Genomic DNA, 24,601 nt, shown 5'->3' on the forward strand with positions numbered 1-24,601 from the left:
CTTGTGATAAGAAGGACAGGTTTCAGACAAATGAGGGTATCCTTCGGTGCACAACAGGAGACATATTTTTAGCTGCATTTGGAAACCTGTTGGGCTGTGGGTTGAGTTTTGAAAAGAATGCAATATTAAATACACATGTAATGCTAGAAATAGCTCCATGGTGACTGCACTCAAAAGGCAAAGTCGGCTCAGGGGTTTTTGAAAATGCATTTTAATATATGTTGATACAGCACAAATATGTTGAATTACTATTTAACATAATTTTGTATGACATTATATTAATATTCAAACACATTTTGCTATCTGAATTCTATTTTTAATTTTGCACATTCTAATTTTATGTGTTTTGGGGAGTGTGGGGCTAGGGACTTCTGGTTCGGTCATTATTTTTTATGCTTTCATTTCTCCCACGTTCTCTGAGTTTCTTCTGTGCGCGCATGGGCTCTTGAGGAGCAGAGCTGAGCGAGATGCATCTCCTGCTCTCTGTGGCTCACAGCCTGCGTTGGGAGACAGACTTCACGCAGAGCCACTCTCACGCATGCACGAGGTGCTAAGTTGGGGTCAGGCCACCATGCGGATCTGCCTGAAGGATTTGCAGAGGGTAATTTCAGCCCCTCAGGCCTCTGACCTCCATGTATTATATAATTCTAATACATGTGGCAGTCCTTATTTTTCTTCCATAGACACCCCTCCTTTATTTTTTTACTACTTAAGATTTTAGGTCTAATGAGTCATATCATATGTGCACCAGTTTTTACTATTCAGCGTTCTTTCATCCACTATTACCATAATTCTGCAGTTCCACAAGGTCCATATTATTATCCCTATTTTTTAATGTTATTTAAAAATTTTTTATTGGTGCATTATATTCATACATCATATTGGGGTAAAAAACTTGTGTGTAGAGACATGCACACATCACTGATTTAACCCCTACACAGTTCCCACCCTCCTCCCTCCCCGTCCCTCCTTCCCTTGCTTGGCTTAGTGGTTGACTTCTATATGTTTAAGTACATTGTGTGTTTTAGAGATTTTCCTCTTCCCCACTCCTTTCTCCTCCTTTAGGTTGTCTTGTTTGCTCCTCTATAGGATTTCCTTTTTCATCTAGAGTTCCTCCTATGACCCATTTCTCCTTAGATTTCACATATTAGGGAAAGCATCTGATTTCTTATTTTTTGTGACTGACTAATCTCACTTAGCATAATGTCCTCCAGTTCCATCCATTTCCCTGAAAATGATGTAATTGAGTTTTTTTTTAAATTACCCCTATTTTTAAAGAATGAACTGAAGCCCATGAAGGGAAGGCGCCTTGTCCACAATTAATCTGAAAGTAGGACTCAGTTGTCATTAGTTTGCATAAAACAAACAAGCAAGCGAACAAACTCACTCACGACGGGGCTGCTGTGACGCAGGCGCTGTACTGAATGTGGAGGGAAAGTGAATGAAGCGGGCTCGGTCTTGGCTTTCTCAACACGCCTGGATCCTGGGGATGCGTCGCTCGGGTCCAGACGAGACTGGCTTGAGTGTTAGCAGAGGCATGTATCGCTATTCTAGAAGCACAGCGCACTGCACTTCCAGTGACTGTCTTGGCCTCGGAGGGCAGCTGCAGGGCTTTATAGAATTGTTGAGAAGGAGAGATGTGAAGGGTGGGCAGGAATTTGTCAGCATAGAGCGGCATGGAGATCAGCAAGTCCAAAGGCACTGAAGGGCCTGGTGCTGCTGGAGAGGCGCAGCTCATCTGGTGCAAGTGAGCCCAAGTGTGAGTGTGTGTGAGGAAGGAAGGAGGTGTGAGGAGGAGGAACGTGTTGAGGCTCCGCTCCTAAGGGCCCCGTGTCACTGAGGGGCGGTGAGGCTACGTGGCAGGAGCGTATCACCCTTACATCGCAGTGGTTCCACACGATAGGTTTCTTTCATATCACAGAAAACCTCCTGTGAGTGGGGGCCTTTTCTGGGCGGCTCTCCCCATACAGTGACTCAGGGACCCTGGATGCTGTAGTATGGCTGTCTTCAACACCTGCCTCTGAGTTTGCTGCAGGAGAGAAACAGAGAGGCAGAGGAAGTCCCATCAGGTGTTCAGCCATGTTGGCCCAGAAGGGACATGGCACGTCCCATCCCTTTGATCATAACTGTCCTTTGTTCTGCTTAGATGCACCAAGATGTATTGGACACACAGTCCTTGGTGGTCAGCTGGCCATTGCTGTCATGCCACAGGTTGTCATTCTAAGGATTTGGTGCCTATCCTGTAGGTAATGTTAAATGAGGGAGGTGGTATGATAAAATTTATGTTTTGAAAAATATTGTTCCATAGGAAGACAGAAGAGATCCGGGAATATTAGGTACACACACGATATTACCTAACAGAGGGTGAGTGGCTGGAGCCAGGGTGAGTCAAGACTGTGGGGCAAGGATGAGACTGGAGTTGAGGTTTCTAGTTTGGGTCTGGGCAGTACTTTTGAAAACCTGAAAACAAGAGGACTGAGTTTTGGCTGGGCGGTCACGTGTTAGCATGCTCAACTCTGCACGTTGGTTGAGTTATTGTTCTCTCAGGTCTGTAAGGCTGCTGGCTGAAGATGCTCTTCTGTGTTATTTCAGAGGGTGGTTTTTCAGTTTTCAGGAGAATCTTTTGATTTCCTCTGCCCAGTGACACTCATCCCTGTAGAGTTGCCATTGGTACACCAAGCTTGGCCATGACAGGTAATGTGTGACGTTTCTCCTGAGTTTGAGGGTTGTTTTTCATGTGTTGGTGTTACTTCTGGATTCTCCTATGATCTGACTTATTTCCTTTTCATTCTATCAAAAGTATTTCTCTGTCCCAATGACTCATAAAAAGAGCAAGTCCTGCTGCTTTTCAATTTTAAGTGATTAATAGATTATATCTGTTCAGTTAATATTTGTTAATGTGCCTAGTATTCTTCTCTCATACTACGCCATCCTATTTTCTGTTTGTTTGAGACCATACTTATATATGAGAGTAAAAATGGTAATATTTTCAAAAGAACATTTTAAATATAATACTTTGAGAATTATTTTTATTAATATCACAATCACTACTAGATCTCTGGTATAGTAGAAACCACATGTCTTTTCATGATTTATTTCAGTTGGCTTAGGTGGCTATTATTTTTGTTGGTGATTTTGCTTTATTTTGTTTTCTGAAAACAAGAAAAAGAACAACATGACCTTCTAGAGGAAAAAAATACACCTTTACCGCTAGAAACTCCAGTAGAAGTAGAAGTCCAAAGAGAACAGCCGCAAATAGAACAACCATCTCTAGCAGAATCATTACCAACACAAGAACAAACACTCGAGGAGCAAGAATCCCCTGGACAGTCATCCTTGGGACAACTACCCCCAAAACAAGGACCTGACCAACAAAAATCCCCTCAACTGTCATCCTTGGGACCACCACCCGAAGAAGGACCTGACCAACAAGAATCCCCTCGACAGTCATCCTTGGGACCACCACCCAAAGAAGGACCTGACCAACAAGAATCCCCTCTACAGTCATCCTTGGAACAACCATCCCAAGAACAGGGACTTGAGCAACAAGAATCTCCTAAGCAGTCACTCTTGGGACAGCCATCCCAAGAACAAGGACATGACCAAGAAGAATCCGCTGGTCAATCACCTGTGGAACAACCACTGCAAGAACAAGGACCTGAGCAACAAGAATCTTCTAGAGAGCTACCATTGAGACAATAATCTCAAAAACAGGTGACTTGGGGGTAACACATCAAGCAAATCCCAGGAAGACAAAATATCAGCCATGTTGTGAAGAGCGACTGTCAGAAGATGAAAGGATCACAAGACAAATGAAAATTAAATTAGACATTCCTTTCACGTTATGCCAAAGAGGTATGCCAGTAGAATATTAAAGTTGTGAATTTTGTATTTTGATGGCCAGACTTGGTTCAGGTTCATCTGGAATTCCTTCTATTTCCTGACTTCAAAGCTGGTAGGGGAGGGGTGTGGTTGGAGACTTAGTGTATGGTTGCCGCCTTGCTCAGACCTTCCTTTCTCTGTATATCTGCCCATACCTGGTGTTCCAGCTTGACATAGCCACCTGCACAGAGCCCATGTCCACACAGCTACATATAATCTATTTGAGTGAATTAAAGCATCTCATAATAAGTATAAATATAGATCCATATATACACAAAAACTGCCTTATAGATGTATATATTTCCTTATGTATGTCTTATATGACAGGAATGGACAACAGATCCAGGTATAGTATATTTTCAGTGGTTAGAGGAATGGACTTTCCAGTTAGACTATACTAGCTTCTTCTACAGTAGAAGAAGCTACACTAGTTTCTTCTCTCAATAAGAATACGAATGAGTCCTGGGGTCATCTATAAATTGGAGCTAATAATAACTAGCTCATATGCTGTTGGAGAAATTAGTCACCATAGAGGATGGCCGTGGATACACAGAAGGCACCTAAAATGTTAGCTATTCACTGGATCTCATGTTGGCAGTTGCCTATATATGTTATTACATGAGAAAAGTCAGGTAGAGTAATTTGATCTGGAGGATCTGTGAAGTCATTATTGTGTTTGACTCTTTTGGCTAACTGAGCTTCTTGACTGCAGAACAAAAATGGAAACCCAGATTTTGGGATTGTCAGCATCTTCTTAAAGATCATTTCAGTTATTCATGTGTGAATTATTTATATATTGTTGTTTGTGGAAGGACAAAGCCAGCCATTCCTTTATTCTATTTATAGCTTCTTTTTTTCTTTTGCAGTACTGGGGATTGAATCCAGGGGCATTCTTCTTGATCATACCCCCAGCACTTTAAAAAATTTATTTCCTTTGAAATAGGGTCTCATTAAGTTGCACAGGCCTCACTAAGTAGCTGAGGCTGGTTGCAAACTGTGATCCTCCTGTCTCAGCCTTCCAAGTACTGGGATTACAAGAGTGTGCCACCACGCCCGGCTTTATAGCTTCTTGATGTATTACTAGACTTCACAGTAGCACTCGTTTCACTTTAGGGAGAAAATCTGTAGTCAAATGGAACCACCTCCATCTTATCATTGTCTTTTTTTAACTGAATAAGTTCCTGGAAGACTATCCATTTACTTTGAGTTCAGTCTAATTCAAGAATCTTTTTTTTTTTTTTTTTTTTTTGGTGGTACTGGGGGTGGAACCCAGGGGCTTTTCTACCTCTGGGCTATACTCCCAGACCTATTTTATACTTTATTTGGAAACAGGTTCTCACTAAGTTGCTGAGAGCCTCACTCAGTAGCTGATGCTGGCTTCAAACCTGTGTGATCCTCCTGTCTCAGCCTCCCAAGCACTGGGATTACAAGCGTGCGCCACCACACCCGGCTTCAGGAATCTATTTTGATGTTTGTGAATAACTTCAGAATAGCATTTCCTATAGCTTTTGTCTGTGACTTCTCTCTGACTTTCCCTGCGCCTGTGGTGGTGCCTAGCATGCTATTGTGGAAAGAGAATGGTTTAGGAGCAAGAGAACTGGGCTTTGGCCAGGCTGCCACCATTTGTTGGCATAGGGACTAGAACACTTCCTGCCTCAGTCAGCAATACCACCACTGTGACCCCAAATACCTGACAGCCACAAGTTAGAGGAGGAAGATTTATTTGCTCACAATTCTGGAGAATTCAAAGGTTCCAGTTCACATTAGGGTGGATGAAGTCTGCAAAACTCAGGGTATAAACAGAGAGAGCACATGTTCTTACACCATGGAGGTCAGTAGGAGAGAGAGAGGGAGAGAGAGGGAGGAGAAGGAAGGAGGGAGGGAGGGAGGGAGGGAGGGAGAGAGAGAGAGAGAGAGAGAGAGAGAGAGAGAGAGAGAGAGAGAGGAGGGGAGGAGGGGAGGAGGGGAGGAGGGGAGGAGGGAAGAGGGAGAGAAAGAGAGAATGAGTCATAAACATATGTATAGATCCCAAGTTCACACCCCCCAGCGACGCACTTCTAGTCACCCTATCTGCCTACCTTACCACCCTGGTCATTACTTTCCATTCTATTGCAAGACAGCTGTCTGCAATGGTGCTGTCCACAGCTTGCCCATCATAGAAGCCCACACTCATCTATCTCCTCCCTGCTACCTTCATCATTCATGTATCTGAAAAGTGAGTTTTTTTTTCCCTGACTCTCCAGGAGATTAGTTAACTGACGTTATCTGTATTGGCTCCTAAAGGATAGGCATTCTGTTCATTTCTGTGTTTCTAGAACCCAGAACAGTGTTGAGCATAGAGGCAGCACTCAATAGACATTTGCCAAATGAGTCCCTGATGACCACACCTTGATTCTTGTGACACAATCTAGTGGTTTTACAGTCTGTATTTCCTGAGCACATATCAGTTCAGGGTAAATAAGAGATACAAGAATCTTTCTGTATGGCTGCCAGAGATTGTGATAGGCAGGAGATTTGGAATCTGTCTCTGCAGCTGTGAGTTCCCCAAATTAGGGTGACTCATATGTGGAATGATCCAGTGTGCATAATCTGTAACCAACACCAGGGGTGATTTTGAAGTCTTTGAAATGACACCCATTATTCATTTGTGACAATAAAAGTGGGCTCACTCAGAGTTAGACCAGTGCATCCCAGTCTACAAGACCAGGCAAGTGAGCTAGCGGTCTAGTTATGACAGTTACCAGGCAGACAGACTCTTCTCCAGTGAAGTCTAGCTGTGAGGAGAGCCGGCTTTGTGACCATGCTCCCCTTCCAAGAAGAACTACATTATCTAAGTTTCTAGGTCAGGAGGTTAGCTTTTGAAAACAGAATAGGGGTTTCTCACCAATTATATTTCATTCCAACTAGTTCTCAACAAGACCATTTACCTCTGTTTTCCCCTTAATGGTGGGCTAATGATGGAAAGGATCTGCTCCATCTGGTCACAGTTAACTACAATAAAGATTGGGCTTCATCCCAGACAAACATTGAAAAAATGAGCTCTTCTCTTGGCATTGCTGTTGTAATCATGCTTATTTTTTATTTCAAGTTATATTAGAGGCACCCTATACTGACAGTGTTTGAACATCAGGACCACCTGTGGGGATGGTGTAGCTCTTGAGAGTTCCCTGTAAGCAGGCCATCAACATGGCAAGAGTAATTGTGCTGCTGCACATGGCTCGCTTTCTTGCCTCAAGGATAAGGAAAAACCATCAGTTCAGTTTGTTCAGTTCAGTCATTTCCATTTGTTTGGATGCTGAAAAAAATCACAGCTAGTGATAAGAATTCCATCATTAAAATCTGTGATATCAGAGGTGGGCATCTATAGCTGGCCTCAGAGGTCCTGTGACATAGATGTCAGGAGAGATACCATTTGGGGCAGACTCTTGCTCATTTGAACAAAACTCTATGTGGCTCATGAAGTAAGGCGGTTACCTATCCATTAGTAACTGGCTCTGTTTATTGGTGCCAAAGCTGCTGGTTCTAGGGTTCCTGGGTAATGCACCTAGAGACGCTTGGCCAACCATGCTTCTGGGTCTATGGGCTGCCATGATTGAGAACTTTAGTAGTGTTGGTTTCATAGCCATTGAAAATCTAATGAATTAAAAAAATCTAGTGTTATTACTAACAATTACTAACAAATACTTTTACTTGGAGGAATATAGTTTTTTTCTGAATTCTCTTAAAATTGTTCTTAAAAATTCTCATACTATTATAGTGTTGACCCATACATTTTTTTTTTTTTGGTGGTAAATGGAACCCTTATACCTCCAGGATACACTCCCAGACCTATTTTATATATTTTTAAATTTGGAAACAGGGTCTCTTAAGCCAGCAAGGCTGGCTTTGAACCAACACGATCCTCTTCTCTCTGCCTCCCAGGTGCGGGGACCACAAGCGTGTGCCACCACACCCAGTGACACATACATTTTAATTTACTGTTGTGCTTGTGTGACAATAAGATAGGTAAAACTTCACGAATCCTGGAAGTTATCACTTATAACTGCAACAAATTATGGAGTGGATAATTGTTCTGCTAGTTACCAAGTAAAAGCGATATCCCACTTTTACTCGATCTTTGATTGTTAAGCAGACACAGGAAGAAATTATATGATACAGAAGGAAAAAAACCATAGATAAACATATAATTAATGGTTAGATCACTAAGCTTGCTAAAATGCACTCTTTTACATCCAGATGTTTTTCATTTTTCCAAGAATATCTTTGGGGCATTTCTAGCTCTGTGTCCATTGGAATTCTTGGATAATGATGGTGTTCAAGGAGATTTTATTAATGTTTATTTAGATACTGGATGCTGCGTAGAAGCCCTGTGAGACCCCTTCTCTCTTCCACAGCCTCCTTTTTCATTTAGCTAAAAGACGGTAGAGTTCTTCTGTGAAAACTGGAAAAACAAAGCTTACCATGCCACCGGATCACTCTTGTGTGTGTGGTCAATTTTTAGCTTGCAGGACCCCCAAATTTTGGGACTTCAAAGTAATGGTAACAATGCCATAGTCTTAGTGCAAAGAGGAAATTGATATGAGCGTCTCACATTGCAGCATCTCTCGGGTGGATAAAATTTTATCAAGACCTGATGCCAGGTAAAATAGTTTTTGTACAATTTGTTTAGTCTGCTGACATGCCAAGGACATTTATGATTCATGTCCTTGACTTTTTGCAATTCTTTTCTTTGCAATATTTTTGCAAATATTTTCACTTTTTAATTAATTATTTATTTATTTATTTATTTATTTATTTATTTATTTATTGGTGGTACTGGGGTTCCTGTAAGCCCTTCTACCTCCGGGCTACACTCCCAGACCTGTTTTATATTTTTTTTTATTTGGAAACAAGGTCTCTTAAGCCAGCACGGCTGTCTTCAAACATGCGTGATCCTCCTGTCTCCGCCTCCCAAGTGTGGGGATTAAAAGCCTGCGCCACCAGCCCGGCAATTTTCAATTTCTTTCTGTAGCATAAAAATCTTTTCTTAAGCTGGGCGTGGTGGCGCACGCTTGTAATCCTCAGCTTGGGAGGCTGAGACAGGAGGATCGCGCAGGATCGAAGCCAGCCTCAGCTACTTAGTGAGGCTCTCAGCCATGTAGTGAGACCCTGTTCCCAAAAAATATATAAAATAGGTCTGGGAGTATAGCCCGGAGGTAGAAAGTCCCTGGGTTCCACCCCCAGTACCACCAAAAAACAAATTCTTTTCTTAAAATAATTAAAAACTCTGCTGTGAGTACGTCAACACGGGTTTAATGGCATTAGCTTCTCTTCACAGATGCCCTCTCATCCAGCTGTATACACCAGAGTTACTGAGCGGGTCAGGTACTCTGCTCCTGTCCATGCATTTTTTTTTTTTTTTTGCTGGGGAATACCTCCTGGACAAGCGTTTTCCTCTCCATGGTGCCCTGGTCTCATCTGTTGCCACAGGGATAGGGGTTTATGAGTGGGGCTACAGAAGCAGCAACATCATTAATTTGCTTAGTTTGCTGTGTTCTTTGTCTGAGCAACATCCCAAGGAGTAGCATTCCTGGCATGAGTGCAGGAAAGCAGCTTTCAACAGATGACATTACTTCCCCGGTTCCTAGAGTACTTGAGCGAGGGTCAGAGTCCTTCAAGATCATATGTATCCGGACATTCTGGTGCAGGCTCATTCTCCTTTTTCCTTGATTTTGCTAGGTTTTGGGGAATGAAAAAGCATTTAGGGACATGGCATTTTGCTGTTCCCTTTTCTTTAAGGATAACAATGTTAAGTCTTTCTCGTTGGCTTAATTGAGATCCACTTGAAATATCCAATTTGAAGAGTTCTGTAAAATGCTTACACTATTGTTAAGATACAGAACATTCCCTCAGCCACGGATGCTCTTCTCACTTTTTGTCTTATCTTCCCAGCTCCATCCTTGGCCTCAGGCAACCACTGGTCTGCTTTCTGCCACTAAATCATATATTTGTGAAAACATCCCGTATCTTTTTAAAAATTTAGATGTAAAGTCTTGCACTTACTAAAAAATATGTATTTTCTCAGAGACATTATTCTTTGGGTATAAGCCTGTAAAACAGATTCTTTTCACTCAGTGTATGAGAAAGAACATTTGACTATGTGAAGCGCCATCCCTCCAACCCTGCTCCTGGCTCTGCTGTTTTAATTTCTTAGGCTGCTGAAGCAAAATGCCATGAAGTGGGGGGAGTAAAACAATAGAAATTTATTCTCTTATGGTTTTGAAGGTTAGAAGTTTGAAATAAGTGTGTTGGAGAGGTCATGTTCCCTCTGAGTCTCTGAATAGAATCCTTTTTGTGCCTTCTGCCTCTTAGTGCTAGCTGTCAATCTTTGGCACTCTTGGCTGTAGCATATTAACCCTTGCTTCCGTGCTTTCTTGGCAACTTCCATGGGTACCCCTGTCTTCACATGGTATTTATTTTTTCTATAAAAGTACTAGTTATTGGGTTCAGGGTACCCCTAATCTAGCATGACCTAACCTTTACTAATTATGGCTGCAAAAATCCTATTTCCAAATAAAATTTTATGCACAGATTACTGGAGGTACAGACTTAAACATATCTTTTAGGGAATGCAATTCAACTCCAAACACCTGGTTTTGACATTGGCTATAAGATTATAAATATTTTTTGAGGTTAAAAAAATGAAACCAATTTTTGGGAAAGCCCAAAAATATTCAGCAAAAGATTTTAAGGACAAAAGGCAAGAAAGGTATTGTAGGATGAGGTTTTACGTTGGGCTAAGGTTCCAGTAACAGTATGATGGAGGCCAAGGGTTGGATGATCAAGAACAGTATCTCACCTCTTCCTAGCTATCACAGCTCCTTATGTAGGCATTCGTGAAAGAGATGTGATCCAGTACTACAGCGATGTTGGGTGTCTGTTAGTCAGCTATTTGCCACTGTCACAAAATAGCAGAGACAATCAACATACGAGGCGGTGTCACTTCACACCCAGGACCTAATATCCTTTCGAGGACACTCTGTTAATAATCCAATAGCCCTTACCTCCTAAAGGTTTCACCACCTCTCACTAGCACCATAGGCTGAGGACCAAGTCTTCAACACATAATCCTTTGAGGGATACTTCCAAACTATAGCAAGAAAGAAAATGTGGGAAAAATCTGAAAATGTATAATAGCTGCATTAAAAGAAATAGAGTTAAATGGACACAACCAGTTTCATAATATACTTTATTTAACACCATATTTCAAAATATTATTTCCATGTGTAACCAGTATAAAAATATGGGTGATATATTTGCCATTTATTATTATTTTTGGTGTGTGTGTGTGTGTGTGTGTGTGTGTGTGTGAAACTTTTGAATATCTGCTGTGTATTTTACATTTACAGCAATTTTAATTTGGAATAAGAGCCTTGTGTCAAGTACTTGGTGGCTGTGAGTGTCCAGTGTCTGCCATATTGGGCAACACCTTGTTCCATCAGATCCTCTTGAGATGAGTGATCTGTGCCACTTTGGGCAGCCATCGCAGAATCCATGGCAAGGTGGAGTCAAACAGCTGAGGCTAACTCTGTGGGGTGGTGAGCATGTTTTTGGCACATTGTCTGTCTCAGTCAACATCCTCCCGGCTATAATCCAAGATAACCGACCACATAGCTTAGAGTAAGGAAGATTTATTTGCTCACAGTTTTTTGAGATTTTGTGTTCAGCCCATATTAGGGTGGGTTATATCTGTGGAACTGGGTCCCTCAGGGCATGGCACCAGAAAGAGAGGGAGAGGGAGGGAGAGAGAAAGGAAGGAGACTGCTCTCATATCATGGAGGTCAGAATTGAGAGAGCAAACAAGGAAGGGAATTCAAAGATAAAAGCATAGTCCCTAGCATCACCCTAGGGTCCCACCTTCTCTAGCTACACTCCACTGGCCTAAGTTACCACCTAGTAAACCCATTACAATGGGCTAACCTATTGATGAGACTGCAACTCTCACAGCTCAGTTGCATCAACTCTGAACATGAATACACAAGCTCTCCAGGGGATATTTATTGCATATCTAACCTTGTCTGCACTCACACTGCACCCTCAGAAAGGTGACCCACAATGAAGAGGAGGCCGAGGGTGACAGTAAAAATGATGGTTTTGCAAATGAGAAAACAGACTCGAGCATGTGTATTACTCACCCAAAGTCCTTCATTTAGGAGGCGGTGGGGTCAGAACCAAGGCTTATGTTCTCTGCACACTGCCCCTCCCCTGATGTCATGCTGTCATCTAGCCATCTGGGAAATGAGGGTAGGAACAGATGACCTCTGACATCCCTGCCAGTGCTAACGGCATGCGATGTTATATGCTTGCACCATCTTTGGCCCAAATGGCGTACGTGCAGACATGCTGTCTGGCAGTGAGTCTTCTGCACTCACCACAGCTGTGAGTTTGGGCTCTGTGCATTTCCATAGCTCAGTGTTTGGCTGGGGGAATGATTAACGATAAAAGCGGAAAACAAATGCTCTGAAATCCAGAGACCTCAGCCAAGTCTCATATGGCTAAGCCTCCGTAGTTATAAATAATAAAATAAAGACATTGCTCTCCTCTGTGATCCAATATGGTGTGAGAGGAAAATAAATTGCCTGTCATTCACGAGTTCTAGCTATATTTTATATTGTTTTACTTCTCTTCAGTATGTTTTTCTCAGTTGCTTCAACACGATGAGCTGTATTCCTGTCAGTTTTAGCCCAGCGTTCAGCATATAAAGCATTTTTCAGCACCCTGATAGATATATTAATTTTATTTTCCAGTTGCTGCAAACATGTCAAACACAATCAGGACTGAATTTCCCTGACCCCAAATTCTGCTGCCATCTAAATGTGGGTGTCCTCGAACACACAGGTGCTGAGCCTCTGAGTCCTAGAAATGGAAATCTTTAGAAACAAACATGGAAATGGCATATTGCTTGTCTATGCATCTTATTTTATGTGGTTTTTACGTTGTCCTTGTCTCCCCTACGTGGGGACGGTCTTTGGGGAAGGGACAGCATCCTGCCCATCTGTTTTCGGGATCCAGTGTAGCCCATGGTGTGGAAAACAAATCCACCAGAGTCCAATGAGAACACATTTACTGGAAACCTCACATGCTCCAGGTCCTGTGCTAGGGACAGGGATTTGACACAGAAGAAGACAGCCTTGGAGCCTGTTCTCAAAGAACTCACAGTTTGGTTCCATCATAAAAAGATGCAGCTGCAACCTGATAAAATCACGGAGCTCACCTGCAGTTAGGGTCCGGCATGTGCAGCACCGGGCCGACCCAGAGACAAGGGTGTTCCAGGAACAGAAGCAGGATTTGCAAAGGGATTAGAGGAAGTATCTGTGATGTTTGGGAACAAAAGCAGTGTAAGGTGGCCTCCCAGGGTGATGAGAAATGAGACTTCAGGGTGGAATTACTGAGCGCTCCCTAGGTATAGAGTCTGAGCATCTTAAAGTCAGTAGGAGGCTTCTGCTGCACTCTAGGCAGGGAAACGAGGCTCAGCTTTGTGTTCTGAGAGAGCCATTTGGACTGCAAAGAGGAATGCCGATGCCAGGGGTAGGCTGAATTCAGAGGCAGTGTGGCTGTTTGGAGGCTGTGGAATAGTGCAGGTGATACATGCTTGGACCAAGACAGAGGCTGTGGCGCAGAGAACTGGGTGGAATTGAGGTGCACAGGAGGTAAGATCGGGAGGTTGTGACAGCCAATGGACATAGAAACCCAGTAGGCAGAGCTTTGCTGGGACAATATGTGGATGGCAGTGCCTTCCACTACTCCTGGCTGACAGGGAGGAGGGTCTTCTTGGAGGTGGGTGTGGCTTAGGTGTTACTGTATTAGTTTTTTAGGGCTGCTACAAAAAGTGCCACAACCCAGGTGGCTTTGGTAACAGACATTTGTCGTCTTGGAAATCTGTGAGTTGGAAGTTGGAGATCTAGATGTCAGCAGGGCTGGTGTCTCTGGAGGCTGTGAGAGAGTCAGTGCCGTCCCTCTCATCAGCTTCTAATGGTTCCTGGCCTCTCTGGTGCACCTCGGCTCATGGACGTGTACCTGTACCTGTTTTCTTGTGTGTGTGTGTGTGTGTGTGTGTATGTGTGTGTGTGCGTGTGCGCGGGCACGCGCGCACTTCTCTTTGTGTTTATCTACCCGTTTCACAAGGACACCAGTCTATGGGATCGGGGCCCGCTCTACTGCAGTGTGACATCACCTTAGCTAGTTACATCTGTAGTGATGGAAGGAGGGCACTTTCTTGGGGACTGAGGACTAGCACACGGTTCAGCATACAATGAGCTCCGCTACTTGGGAAAGAGATGCCAGCAGGAGTTGTAGATGCGGGATTTGTTGGTATCCTAAGAATAAATAAGATTTCCCAGAAAGTAGAAGAACCAGAAGAAATACTAACATTACAATACTGGGCCGAGGAACAAGAAACCCAGCAGGGAGGACACTCTCCCGAGGGGGAGAGTGTCAGGCAAATGTGCAGCGCGCAGAGGTGAGATTCTGAGCAACCTAATGAGGTCCTGTTTCAAAACAAAAAATAAAATGGGCTGGGGTTATACCTTACAGGTAGAATGCCTAGTTAGTAACATACACACACACGCACACGCACACGCACACGCACACGCACACACGCACCCATGTAATGCAGGTTGATATATATCATGCTGAGGGTGTCCATGTTCATACCGAAAGAAACCAGCTGAAGGTTCTCTGCTGTATGAGTAATCAAGACTGTAGGGAGTTTGCCTTCTAATTTACATTCAGTAAGTCTTTATAAATGTTATTGATATGCTAGACGGAATCCAACCAGGCTCCCTTCGCCCGTGCTTCTTTGTCCTATGAATATGTGGGGATTTTGGTTCTGTATTCTTATAAGTATGAACTTTTTCACTGGCGATGAGTCCTAGAAAAATCCTTGTTTAGAATTTGTTAAAGGTCAATCAAGTATAAAAACTATTGAAATCACTGCAAATCACAGACGCTACTGAGAAAAACTACAGAAAGGAAGGAAAATGCAAAAGGGGTTATTCTTTTAAAAAAGAAGATCTTTCTTTAAAAAATAAGAATTATGAAGGCTTACTGTGCGAATGCTTTATTTACAAAAGAGTAACGTTTAAAATATAAAATACTCCGAGCTTCACCACCCAGAAGTCAGGCACTATGGTTTTGATTCAAACCTTCTAGGTTAAGACTCTTGAATCTGTTTGAGGGCTCCACTTGTGAAGATGATCATGAAAGAGGAGCTCGCCAAGGCTAGCCGTCCATGTGGCCTTGAAATCCAATATTCCATGGAGATTGTGTGCGCAGGGGTGTCGTCCTGTTTAATCATCCTGGAACTCAACACGACCTGATGGGAGAAAAAAAAGTGAGATTTGCATTCCTCCAGTGGGGTTTCTCATCCAGAGGCTTTGGTGGGATTGGCAAAGTTGCCAGGGCTAGAAGGTAAAGGCCTGGGCCAGCACTGAGCCCCAGCTTTGCCAGCCCCTAGCTTTCAGAGGAATGGGTGAGGAGGTCCCACGTTCAGAAGTTGCCCTGGCCAAGTGAGCTGAAGCCAGACTCACACTGAGATGGAAGCCTGGCACATCTCAAGGGTTCCACCCAAACTGGCAGTAGTTGTTTGCACAACGGCGGTTCAGCTATCGTGCTCACATCTTGTCTTGACCATCACACACCATCTCTGTCTTCAGCGTGACTGGGCACACCGTCTTGATGTGCTTCATAGCTTCAGATTGCTGGGTACCTAGGGGACTATAACGAACTCCTTGGGCTGGTGGATAATGGCTACTTTCCAAGGCACTGAGACGATGCTTCATGGTTAAAAAGAGGAGGAGACTTTCTGGGCTGTAAAAGAGCGGTAGGTTGTTTGTCTTCAATCCCTCCTCCATTCATATTAAAATTAAACCAAGTGTCAGCCATCTCTCAGACCTCCATTAGGATCACATAAAGCAATCTAAATAAAGCCCATGACTTTTTCAAGTGCTCAGTCTTTCCTATTATTTTTTTTAATTTTTATTTTTTGCGGGTCTGTGGGTGGAACCCAGGGGCATTCGACCTCCAAGCTACACACCTGCCCATTTTTTTGTTCTTTTTTTAATTTTGAAACCAGGTCTCACTGAGTTGCAGAGGGCCTCACTAAGTAGCTGAGGCTGTCCACAAACCGCGATCCTCAGGTGTCAGAACTCCCGAATGCTGAGATTACAAGCGTGAGCCACCATGCCCGGCTTCCTATTATTTTTATCAGGCCTGGTGCCTACCTGAGCTTGTCCTGTGTTTGAGAATCAGATTTTCTTTGAAGGCCTAGGGAGAGCCCTGAGAAATCCCCACATTTCAGACAATGGCCTCAGCCATTTGGTACTGGGATATCCAGTTGAATAAGAGGAGCAGAGAATTAGAGAAGCAAAATATTTTGTTTTGTGGAGAGTATTACAATTTCTAATTTATGAATTGCTTTGAAGTAAAATGCCTGGCTAGTGTTTATAATTCCACTCTTACCCACCTTCCTAGTAAATGAGTTTTATCAGATAGCTTTAGGCTAGGGTATTTGAATTCAAGACTGTTTATGTTTATAACTTTCCTGTAGGATTTTAGATCTACTGCAACAGAAGCCTGTCATTTTTTTGCATCTCCTCATTCTGCTGATATACTGAGATGTTTCTGAGTGGCTATGTTATCCCACACTTTCTAAGCAGCTCTTGGTACATTATTATAAACAATTCTTTATTGTTTTTTTCAAAGGATTTATGTGTATACATATACACAAGAAAAGCATAAATAATGTGAAAATTATTGATATACATTATTTAAATTCTTGAGATTTTGGCTACATATGCTCTGATATAAATTGTATAGTGGTTTAGATCAATGGCCTCATGTCTCCTTTTGCTTCTTTAGAATGATACATCTCTAGATAATTTAGGTAACTTAATCTATTGGACTTTTTATTTATTAGATAATGTTTTTCATCCACATTCCTCATATCTGGTCTTTAACTCACAAATACTTATTCAGTCCATATTTTGACTTGACTTTTCTTACTTGACTTTTCTCATAAAATTTATCAAAGATGACAAATCTTTGATTTGACTGGATTGTAGAAATTGTAGTTAATAAAGAATCATTTCAGCGTTCTTGATTACAGATCCCAGACTGCACCCATAATTCCTCTTTTTATCTTTAGAGTGATTGTGTTGAGTCGATGATGACTATAAATTAATTTAGAGGCTGAGAGACGCTGCAGGCTAATGGTGCTGAAAGTGATTATTAAACAGTGGGGGAGAGCAGAGCAATATTGGACTAATCACCACGCCAGCTAGAGTGAGAGCGGCTCTCCCTTACCCGGACGGCTTTGCCATCACCACTAATGAGATGAGAAGAGGGAAGCTTGACACCAAGCCTCTCTGCATCAACGGGATGAAGATGGAGTGACCCAGGCTTTGGGCACCACGTGGCTCACTGCTCCGGCGCCTGGGACTCGTCACTGCCTCCTTGCTGTCCTGACTCTGCCATATGCTGTCATGTTCGTCTATGCGCAGGCTGCTCTGTTAGAAGCCCCTTCTCCCTTTCCTCTGGCTGACTAAAGCCCACTAACCTCCTGAGCCCAGCTCAGACCTCTGCTCCTAGTATTGCTCTATGTTTTGGAGGATGTCATTTTTTCCATATGGAGACCTTCCTAGGGTATCTCTCTCCTGCTCCCAGTCTCTTTGTTGGTTTCTCTTTCTACTGAGCCTCCAGAGACACAGGGCCGAGCTGCAGGGATAGCACCATCCCTTGTAGGCGGGACTCCCTCTGCCTGTGTGACCAGACAGGGTCCTGGCAGAAAGGGTGTACTTGTTGATGCCCTGACGCATATGCGCAGGATCCCTTTCAAGAGTCTCATTTTCTGGCAAAACAGTGAGGGTGGGAGAGTCATCTGTTCATTCACTAAAACCTGGGAGTGGACCCCTGGGAGTTGATCCTGTTTTTGGAGGCCCTATAAATATCTATTTCTAGACAAGCCGGGCGTGGTGGCGCACGCTTGTAATCCCTGTGCTTGGCAGGCGGAGACAGGAGGATCACACAGGTTCAAAGCCAGCCTCAGCTACTTAGTGAGGCTCTCAGCAACTTAGTGAGACCCTGTTTTAAAATAAAATATAAAAAAATACATCTGGGAGTATAGCCTGGAGGTAGAAAGCCTCTGGGTTCCACCCTAGTACCCCTATAAAGATCTGTTTCTAGACTAGATAAAGAATGATGTTGGCTTAGGTAAAGAAATGGTAGAAAAATCAAGGGAATTCCCTTTTTCACGGTCAAGCAAACCAGTCTCAGATCAACTGTTGGCCTCAAGTGTGGTGTAAACCTCACGACACTGGGCCAGTCCGCGTGCCGAGGCTCCCTAGGCTGGATTCTGTGTTTAGAGACAGGCTGCCGCTCCTTTCTGTCTCAGGGAAGGTCGCAGTCATACATGTGCAGCAAGCCTTCACCCAGGCATCTTATTACTGCGAAGCATGTATAGTGTTAAGTTTTTAAACCAGTTGTGCATAACATCCTGTAAGAAAAGAGCATTTCCTTATTAAAAAGTGACACATGACCAAAGGTCACATGGAGGGAAGGCTATTCCTGAAAAAAAATTCTAAAGTTATTTTGGAAGAATTATGAAAATTAAAGATATAGAAATATAAGAGGTAAAAATAACAAAATGAAAAATAACAAGATAACATCAATAAAAATATAAACACATTGGATTTTATATCATTTTAAAGACTCAAATCCTTTTCATGCTAGGTAACATGTAATAGCAATTTTTTAACTAGAGTATGCGTATTTAGCATATTTGGACAAGTGAAGAGCTAGAAAGGATGATCTATGGTTTTCTAATAATGCTCCATGGACTCGTGAAGTTGAAGTCTTATGCTTATGTGAATAACTTGCAGTGAGCACCTCTCCCTTTTCTTCTGCACTATGTATTGAGGACATAAGTGGCTTTGAGTCCGTTTTTCAGCCCAGGAAACATTTAGCATGTAGAAAGATAGGAAATGCAGAAATGAACACATGTCGCTGGGGGCAGGGCGTCATGCCCATTCACACAGATCTGATAAAAATTGAGAGTGGAATCAGCGAGTAAATGATACCATCTTACTCACAGCACATTTACATGAGCAGTTGGACCACATAGGGACAATGCTAAATTCAGGGAAGAGAAGACACGCTTCTGGAAGGCAGCTGTGCACTGCCACAGAAACACTCTGAGGCCCCTGACTAATTCTCTGGCTGCAGAACTCAAGGCCCAGATCCACGAGGTATCACGTGTGCATCTCTGCTCCGCTGCTGAACACTGAGTTCTAAGTGACTCCACTCCAAAGCCCGTCTTGGCAAGAGAGGAGCCACGGCCATCTTCATTCCTCTGCATCAGGAGAGTCCTTGAAGGCAAATGCCACCCTTCTCCCTGAGGACACACCCTGCAGATCAGATGGCCTGAGCGCCCCGGGGCCCAGAGTATCCAAGGGCCAAGACGTCCTTGTTAAGGTGGTGGGATCGGGGTTAGCAATGTCCTAAGGTTCCCAGAAGAGACTGTGGTTGAGAGAGGAGGGAGCAAACGCCACCCAGCAGTGCTTTGCTTTATGTCCTTATTGACTGAAGTGCTCATGGGAGAGTCAAGGTGAGAGCCATCCAGGTAGGTCTTCTGGGGCATGAATCTATTCTTACTTGATTTCTGTCAAGCTTGGGGTAGGTTGGAGCTGGTGCTGGGTTCAGGGCCAGTGCTTTTTCTTTGAAGATCTTGCTGTGAAGACCAGCCTCTAGTCCAGACATGTGATGGGATGATTATGCACTCTCGTGGCAGTTCACTTATGTTATTACACTCAAAAGTCCTGCAGGGATAGAGGCCAGAACTGGCCCTGCAGCAGTGACCCATCCATCCCTCCACATGCAGCTGGGAGTCAGCCCAGGGCTGCGTGTTGCAGCAGCGTCAGCTGCAGCAAAAGTTACCTCAAGAGTTACAAGGGGAAGCGAGTCCTGCAGATCCAGTTTCTGCTGGGCCTCTCGTTTTGATTCACGGAGGGAACCTGCTCACCGTTTCCGCACTTGGCAGAGGGATGCAGAATCTCTCAGGGACCTGTTTCATCAGGGCACTAATCCTACCCATGGCGCTCTACTCCCATGCCCCAGTCACCTCCCAGTGACGTCATCTTTTTGTAATACCACACTGGGCATCAGAATTTTAAAGTATACGTTTTCTGGGGGACACAACACTCATGTGATGATATTCATGAACAGTATCGATGGGAAAAACATCCTGAGTTCATTTGGGAAATAGCTGACTTCCTGGGGAAAACTTCTCAGCTCATTGTTCATTGGTGCATGTTTCAGCTCTGGAGAAAACCATTCTTAAATAGATTAGTCTGTGGCCACGCTGACTGATACTTCTGAGTAAACCGAGGAGCTCACGTGAGGGTCTGGAGAGCAGCTGCTGCCTTCCTCCCTTTAGTCCACCTGTGCGCTCACGCTGTCCATCTGCCTCCTGCACTGCTGTGTCTGGGCTCGTCTTCAGCTGGGATCTGTGTGTCAGGCCAATGGATTGAAGACGTGATTTTGGTTCACTCTCTTCACTGACAGTAATACCCTTTCTGGATGTGCTTCTTGGAGTTGCCTCCTGCCCCTGGGCTCCGATACCGAATGACTCCACTTCTGAGTTCTAACACTTTGCCTGTTTTTCCCACTACCTTTGCCCATAGGACATTCAGGAATCAGAGGGGCCAGAGAGCCAAGAAAGCTCATTAGATGACTAAAGATGGTGGAATAAAGGAAAAAAAAAACATGATTTGGTTTCTCTGAGACCCAGAACTCAACCAGTGGAAACACTGCTTCTTGGCAAGAGAAAAAAACAGTCAGATCTCGGCAGAGAAATCGAGTTGCCTTGGGTGTGGCATAGAGAGAGAGCAGAGGGCTGAAGACAGCTCAACACACCTCATCTGGGGGCAGAGAGTGGAGGTGGGTGCCATCTTGGTGAGCCCACACAGGAGTTGGCCGCAGCTGAGATGTGGAAGCCCTCAGAGACCAGCTCCAGCAAAGAAAATGCTAAATCGTGTTGCCCCAGAGGTTGCAGAGCATCAGGGGATTCTCTTCACTGCACTTGAGTACCCAAGATGGCGACTTCCCAGGCTGCCAGCCAAGCTGCGCAGGGAACCCTTGCGGCTGCAGCTGAACATGACTGGGCCAGACACAATTGACCCTTCCTCAGAGACCGAAGTGACCACAACATACCTTGTCGAGACCCCTGTGAATCTCCACACCAACTGGTCAAGCAGCACAGTGAGCTCTTGTGGGTGCAGCTGAGGACTAAGAAATCACAGACCCTTCCTGCAAGGACTTGAGCTGCCATGACAAAACTTGTCAAGACTGAGTTTACAAGCTGTCCCAGCTGTAGCTTGCATGGCTGTAGGGACTGCACGACCGTGAACAAACCATAGTGTCTGTGAGTGTGCAAACCAGCCCCACTGAGGTGAGGTGGGCAACAGTCGCACAAAGCAGAAATGTGAATTAGCAGACAGTACCTATGGATACTCAGCCAGGGCTTAGGGATGGCAGTTCACCCTGCCCTGTGGGGGTCTCCAGAAACCACCACAGGGCCGACAGCAGTATTCTCTGTGAGGTGTAAGAACTTGGCCAGCTGTACTGCAGGCTCAAAAGGCTATACACTCTTGCCCAGTGGGGCTTAGATGCCACAGACACCAAGACCAGTGGCCATAAAGTCTCATGTGATTTCAGCTTCCCCGTAGCAGTGTCCCTGGGGCTAAATAACTTAGTCACTCAAGCCCCCAGATTCAGAATGGTACAGTCTCCCCCAATCAGAGTTTAGGCCCTGAAAGCAGGGAGGTCAGGGGCCAGCAGGGTTTTATAAGGTTCATCCAAGGTACCATGCACACTACCTGTGACGAATCCCCACTGCAGTGTGCCCAACGCCAGACACTAAACATGCTTTACAAGTGTCTTGGTTGCCACAGGAACACATCTTTTCTTAATTCATTCTTGTTTATCCTGAACATTATACACTCACAGCAATATTATACAAACGGAACATGGTTGTGGGAGGAACCATCAGTCTGCAAAGTCATATCCTAGAGGAGTTTATTACTGTCTTTGGCTTGATTGTTTTAGGGCTAAGTTAGGCTGAAGTTGGTTTTTCAGCAACTGAAGTTTGCTTATTAAATGAAGCCTATCTACTCTATAGCTATCATTTCCGAGTTTGCTTACGTGTTTGTTTAAACTGCTACCAAACATCTTCTGAGAGCAAAGGTGCTGTCCTGAGGGAGCACAAGCACAGGCACACACACAGATATCCCTGGTAATAAGCAGTGTGAATTCCCAACCTCCCAGTAAACATTTCAATATCACCTTTGGCCCCAAATCTATTTTTTAAATGGTTGCCTGTGGGGAGCCATTGAGGCTTTCCCCTAGATTAATGTTTCTGACTCAGCTGACTGTCCTTCGCCCAGAGTCAACAAGGTTTGGGGTTATGGAAAGTTCAAAAAGGTCTGAAAAAAGATCAGGTGGTGATGGCATGAGGGTATTGATTAACCTACCTGTAATGTATGTGCTTTGGATTGGTCTGTATTGTATTCCGGTGGTGATAGCACGAGAATGTTGATTGACCTGTAAGTGTGTATAAATACCTCTGGAAAAACAAACCCAGCGTCGGCGCAATAGAGATGAGATTGACCCAGAAGTAGGCGTCGGCCAGGAGCATCCACGCAATGGAGAATACTGACCCAGGCATAGTCGTCGACCAGTAGGAAATATTGACCCAAGAACAGGGGTCGGCCAGTAGAGATAGTAGGCTGGTGGCTCCCCCACTTTAGAATGAACAATTCTTCATCCTCACGCCTCTCTTCAGAACCCGTACTTTTGCCGGCTGGCTCCAGCATTTGCCTCGTAGAATGCCATAAGGGAAGTCACCTAAGAAACAACTTCCTAGAATATAAGTGATGAGAAATAAACAGGATAAGAAGCCCAGCCCAGGGTCTCTGTGCTGTGGACCTGCCCTCCCTCCCGAGTCGCTGTCCTCTGGCTGCTCACCAGGGTCCCATCTCTGCCCCTCTTTACAGACTGACCTGCCCCCTGTTGCTGTCCAGTGGTTCTCCCAGCACCACTTGGATCAAAGTGGGGACAACCTTCACCCAAGCTGCAAGAAACCTAAGTATCAGAGTGGGAACTCCAGTGTAGAAAGACAGTGCATTATTAAGCTATATAGATCCTCTTCTGGGAAATGTTTAAAAATTACTCTCAAAGGGCTGTCATAGAAAACCATGTAGGCTCTATTATGCCAACTTAAGGAGGCAAAATATAAATAAAATGGGCCGTGTCTATATCAACATAGTACACTGCATAAGGTTGTTTCTGATCTTCACAGACTTTGATATTTGATTTCTCCAGGTTGATTTTCCCGCTGAGAGAAGCTGACCGTAGTTAATGGGTTATGACAAAGTTCAAGACCCCTGTCTGACCCAGTGCCCATTACCCAGTGCGAGAAGTCTGTCGTGCAAATGGCATGACCTTACTCTTGACCTAGGAGAGAAGAAAACTTAAAATCGTAGCTTATTATATAGACGAGCAGGAAATACCAGAAAGTATTTGAATTCTTCCAGATATTGTGTTTCTTAAATACAAGACTATCCTTAAATGTAACTCCATTTGCAGAGTAACCGAAATGAGGGTTCCAGTCCCTCTCTTCCTACTTTTTGGTTAGACCATTTAACTTAAAAAGGAAACAGCAAGTTTCTTCCATGGATTGAGGAAAGATCGCGAGGAGAGCTGGCCACAGAGGGCCTGGCTGATCAGAGGAGCAGCTCAGTGCCATGTTTCCTGGCTGTTGTCTACGGTCCCTGTTGAGTATGCAGAGCCCCGGCTGCGTGTGTGCTTGCGTGCGTGCGTGCGTGCATGTATTAAGGCCTTTCAGAGTCCTCTGGCTGGGTGCACAGAGACCAGCTCTGCCCATCAAAACTCCCCCCTGGGCTGCCTTCACAGAGCTCAGAGTCACAAAGGAGAAGGAAGCCTGGGAAATCGCGCTGGAGCTTACGTTCTTTAATCATGTTTGTCACTGTTGGAAGTTAAGATGCGGATGAGTTTTTAGCTCAAAAGTTACCAACCATTGGCATTAGACAAAATAAAGCTGTATGGGACTCACTCACTCTTTTTAGGAAAAGAAATATAGATTGCCAGGGACCGGAAGACACGTTGTTGGCACTGTCCCACCACGGAGCCTGCCTGGGGCCAAGGGCACGAGCAGGAAGTGCTTCACCTGCAGAACGGCCTGGGGAGCCCAGGTGATGAGCAGAAGCAGCCCTCTTTGGCCAGTGGCAGACTGTGGGCTTGCAACTAAATTAGTGAAGAGGAAGACCAAGGGAGTGAGCTCCAAGTGGTCCAGAGTTGCCATGGGAAAGCGGAGAAGAGAAAGATCCCACGTGCACTAATCTTCACTTTGGCTTTTCACCTCAGCGCGTCACAGCTTGATCCTGAGCAGAGTCCCAGGAGCGAACCTGAGCACAGGCCTCGCTCAGCGAGATGTCCACGATGCCACCTCCACACAGCCGGCGCAGGGGCACGGCCCCGTCGGCGTGTCATTAAGAAGAGGCACGTCATCTCGCTGTCCTAATAAAATCTACACTCTTTCATATTTAATTTTAAGCCAATGTTATAGATCCAGGTATAAAAAAAGAACCTGGACCTGGTGAGTCAATGG

This window comes from Muscardinus avellanarius (assembly GCF_963383645.1).
Source record: "Muscardinus avellanarius genome assembly, chromosome: 15".
Taxonomy (NCBI): domain Eukaryota; kingdom Metazoa; phylum Chordata; class Mammalia; order Rodentia; family Gliridae; genus Muscardinus; species Muscardinus avellanarius.